We start from the raw sequence: 5,349 nt of genomic DNA on the forward strand, positions 1-5,349 counted from the left end.
AATTAGCTTGCTTTTATAGTTATGTTTTAATGTAGTTAATATTTTCATGGGAATCTGAAACCACTGACATTCAGGATATGCCTGGGCTTTTTGCGCACACTCTTTCCACCCCTCCCCACCCCATCTTTCTCTTGGACTTGATAGAAAATTCTATCTAAGTTTTTTTTTTCTTTATTTCATAAAACATAGCATTTTAGAATTAAAACCAAACTTATATTTACATCAGCCAATAGACTCCTTTTGAGAACCTAGGATTTTGGACCTCTTTTCCAAGAAATAAAACTTTATAACGTATTTTGGAAAAGCTAAGTTGTAGATGTGGTAACTGAAAGCTACAAAATTAGAAAATTCTCAGTTTCTTATTGGCTTTTTCATGAAGTATTTACTAGACATTAGTAATAACTTCGGAACAAAACTGCAATATTAATTCTGGTTTTGTTTCTTGTCTTTATAATGCTCCCTTAGTTGCACAATGTTTTGGTCCTCTTTTGCTGTGTAATAAATTACCACCCAATACATAGTGGCATGAAACAAAAGTATTTATCACCTTACAGTTTCTGTGAGTCAGCAGCAGTTTGGAAGCCATGGGGGTGGGAGGTCAGGAGGTGAGTGGTTCTGATGCAGGGTCTCTCAATGGTTGCAATGAAGATGTTAGAATGAGCTGCCTCATCTTAAGACTTGACTGATGATGGAGGATCTGCTTTCAAATTCCCTCTCTGGCTGTTGGTAAGTGCTTTCAATTCCAGTTGCCAAAAACCTCAGTTCCTCACTATGTGGCTCTTTCCCAAGTGTTACTTGAATGTCCTTGTGACATGGTAGATGACTTCCAGAGAAAATCAAGGAAATTACCATTTCTTTTTTTTTTTTTTCTCTCTTTTTCTCTTTTCCTCTCCCAGTTCATTCCAGGCCAAAGGTGAGCTGCAGCCATACAGCTGCACTGCCGTAACAAGTGGTAGCACAGGTACGTAATACCCTGACAGATAATCTGTCTGGCCCAAGGACCAGGAAAAAAGCCCAGTGAACTGGTGATTGTGGGATGGGAGGGGGAGGAATTCTGTTAGTGTTTTTCCTTGTAACTCACTGCTTTGCCCTGGGGACAGCCCCAGTCATTGAAGTATGTGACAGTGAGAGGAGGTAAAACTCTGAGAAAAAAATCATTTTTCTCTTCAGAAAAAGCGGGCTGGAAGGTGAGGGGAAAATCCATGAAAAGCAAGAGCTGTAGAAGCAGGTCTCCTAATTGTGTGAATTAGTTAACCAACACAAGTCCCAGGCCCAACCCCACAGGTGGGTGTGTGAATGGAATAGACACAAAAGAAGCATTGCCGAAGTTTTGAAAGCTCTCTTACCACAGCAGCTGCACTGTGTTTCAGACTAACCCTTGAAGGAAAGACCCAAACATTACCATTTTTAAACCAACAAATGGTTTAAAAATTTGAATTCTCATTGGAACCAACACTTGCAGAAAGCAACACAGAACTTGCAGTCGGAACCACGTGGGAGGGTTTGCTATCAAAACCATCAACATTCTCCTGAGGACTTTGAGGAGATCCTGAGGATCTTACAATACATTTAAAATGGCCACAACGACATTGAAAATTTCCTAATATGAAACTCAAATTAAATTCGTAGGACAAATCACACTCAGTCCTGATATAACATTTTTATTTTACACATTACTTGATTCAGGTTTTTGTTTACTAATTGTGCATTGTTGTTCATAAGAAATGATGAGCTATAATTTTTTGCACTGTCTTTGTTGAGTTTAATGTCCAAGTTGTGTTAACTTTATAAAAGAGGAGTGGTTTTCTCTCTTTCCCATATCTGTAATGGTCAATTTACAATTGGGATAATTGTTTCCTGGTGAAATGACCATGGTCTGATGTTTTCTTTGTGAGAAGATTTTTACCATCAATTGTATTTTTAAAATAATTACATTATTTGTGCTTTTTGTGTAAATTTGACCCATTTTGGTCAAGTATGCATTTTCCATTTATGTAGTTTTTTATGTATAGTACGTTTCTATCTGTCTACACTTGTGATACAGAAAATTACTAGTGTCAGCAAACACTCTTGCTTTTTGTTTTTAAACATTATTTTTAAATACACATTAGAAAAAATTGACTTACATCATTTTAGGAGTTTTGACAAATGAACAGAGTCATGTAACCACTACCACAATCTAGATACAGAACAGTAAGGTCCACCACCCCAAAATTCCTTTATGTGGCCCCATTGGGGTCAATTCCCCACCAGCCCTCCTCTCTAGCAACCACTCATCTGTTCTTCATTCCTACATGTTTGCCTTTTCCAGGATATCATGAAAATAAAAGCATCCGTAATTTTGAGTTTGGCTTCTTTTACCTGGCATAATGCATTTGAGATTCATCCATGTTGTTGTGTGTGTCAACAGTCCGTGCCTTTGTGTTACTGAGGAGTACGTTCCACTGCATGGTGGTTCCACAGTTTGTTTATACATCCACCAGTTGAAGGGCTTTGGGGCTGTTTCCAGTTTTTTTAGGTTTTTTGTTATTGTTTTTTTTTTTTTTTTTACAGTTCAGATTCCTTTGTTTTTAACTTGATTTTTAAATAATTTAGATTTACAGAAGAGTTGCAAAGATATTACAGAGTTCCCATATGTCCTTTACCCAGTTTCCCCTACATAAATATGGTACACTCACTTATCAAAACTAAGAAACTCACATTGGAATGCAACACTATAAACTATACATGTTATTCAGTTATTGCTAGATTTTTCATTAATATCATTTTTGTTCCAAGATTCAGTCCAGGTTTCCTTTAGTCACCATGTCTCCTGAGTCTCTTCTAATCTGACACTTGTCAGTCTCTCCACTGTCTTTCACAGCCTTAATGCCTTTGAAGAGTGCTCATCAGGCATTTTATAGAAGGTGATTCCGTTTGCATCTGTCTGTTTTCTCATGGTTAGACTGAAGTTATGTGACTTTGAGAAGAATATCACAGAAACAAAGCACCCTTTTCATCGTATCATACCAAGGGGTGCATGCCATCAATATGACTTAAACTGGTCATGTTAACCTTGTTCGTGTGATTAAGATGGAGTCTGCCAATTTTCTCCACTGTAAAGTTACTATAATTCCCTTTCCATTCTCTAGTCATTAGAAGTGAGCTCCTAAGTCCAGACCACACTTAAGAGGAAGGGAATTAAGTTTCACCCCCTGCAGGAAAAAAAAAAATTAAAGTATTTGTGGACATGTAATAAAACCATCCAAGTATTTTTTTAAAAAATTTTAAGGTTGTTTTAAAATTATTTATTTATTTATTTTTAGACACAGGCAAAGGGAGAAAAAAAGACAGAGAAACTTCAATGTGTGGTTGCCTCTCATGTGCCCCACACCAGGGAACCTGGCCTGCAACCCAGGCATGTGCCCTGAGTAGGAATCAAACGAGCAACCCTTTGAATTGCAGGCCAGTGCTCAGTCCACTGAGCCACACCACACAGGGCAAACCAGCAGAGTATTAATAAATATTTTCAGGAAGAGTACAGGAGGCTATGCAAGGATCTCATTTCTCTTTAAAGTTTCATCCTCTAAATTTAGCATTCATCAATAGAATTTGCCTGTAGTGATTATTACTGTGGTGTTCTAATGTGGATTTTCTATTTTCCTTCTATATTTATTAATTAGGATTATTTCCTAAGGAAGGAAATGTACCTTCTTTAACATGTATTTACTAATGTAATCAGTTCTTTATATCAGCACCAACTCATGGACATTGATTTTGTGCCTTGGCTTATCATACAATGCTATAATTTATTTTGTTGCCCAAATTGTTCTAACTTTGACCATTCAGTGTTAGGTCAGGTTGACCTCGAGGTCTTTTTGACATACCTCCCCTTTTTTAAAGTGCTTTCTTATTTTCTGGCACAAGGCAGTTCAGATTCAATTGGCATTCTTGCTGTTCTAGCTCTAGAATCAGCCATTTTTCAGAGAGCCTTGATTCCTCTTACTAGAGAATTGTATTTGGAACTGAAGGGTCTGGATATTAGGTGTGCCCTTGATGTCACCACTCCCTTTGTGCCCATACCCTTTTCATCAGGAAAACCTAGCCTATGTTACCTATAAAATGTTCTTGATTCCTTCCACATTTTACTGACTCTACTCTCACTACCAGTCTTTCTTACCAAATCCAGTATAACACCTCTAAACAGTCTTTCCATTCCTACTTCCCTTCAATCACTACACTTGAACAGCTGGTATGACCTTTTTTGGTTGTTGTTGTTCACCTGAAAATATGCCTATTGACTTTAGAGAGAGGGGAAGGGAGGGACAGAAAGACCAAAGAAACATCGATGTGAAAGAGAAACATCAGTTGGTTTTCTCTAGTAAGCATACTGACGGTGGACCAAACCTGCACCCAGGCATATGCCCTGATAACCAAACCCATGACCTTTCAGTTTATGAGACCATGCTCCCACCACCTGAGCCACTCTGGCTAGGGTGGGTGTAATCTTTTAAAAACATGTATCAGTTAGTCTCTTCCCTCTTTAAATCTCTCAGTGGTTTCCCATTATTCTTAGGCTATAACACAGCTCCTTACCATGGCTTCACGATGTAGCATCACCTGGTTCTGCCCACCTCTCCAGTGTCACCTGTGACTCACTATCCCTTCCCCACCATAACCCATACCATGACTGCTTCATGTCAGTTCTTGGGATACTACAGGCTCTTCCAATGGACTTCATCTTTTTTCTAGAATCATTCTTCTCTTGGATTTTTGTGTGTCTATATCTTTCTCATCCTTTTGGTCTATATTTAAGTGCTACCTCCTCAGAGACCTTCCCAAATAATATATCTAAAACAGGTTTCCAAGCTATCCTGATATATAGCAGTATCTGACTTTTTAGTCCATTTATTATACTCATCAATTTTTCTTCATTTATTGCCTAGTTCCTCTACCCCAACTTGATTATAAGCTCTTCAAGGGAAAAATCACATCCGTTTTATTCACTTGTGTTAACAGTGTCGAACGCAGGGCCTCAATATTGTAGGAACCCAATAAGTAGTAGTTGAATAAAGCTACCTATCTGACACATTACATGTGACAAATATAAAATGTGTGCAAATATTCATAATATATTGTCAAATCATAAAGGCATAAAATAAGATAACATAAAATATGATGTCACTATTATAAAGGCAAATAAATTTTTAAAAGAGAAAGGCAACTCATCAAAATATCAACCATGTTTATTTTGCTGAGAATACAGCAAAATAAACCTTTCAAAAATTTCATATTTATTTTTTTTACAGTCATCCCAATTTTCCTCCTTTGCCCCCTCTATCATCACCACCCACTCCCTCAGGCCATCCC

Source organism: Artibeus jamaicensis, unplaced genomic scaffold, assembly GCF_021234435.1.
Source record: "Artibeus jamaicensis isolate MK-2021 breed Jamaican fruit bat unplaced genomic scaffold, CSHL_Jam_final contig_466, whole genome shotgun sequence".
NCBI lineage: Eukaryota > Metazoa > Chordata > Mammalia > Chiroptera > Phyllostomidae > Artibeus > Artibeus jamaicensis.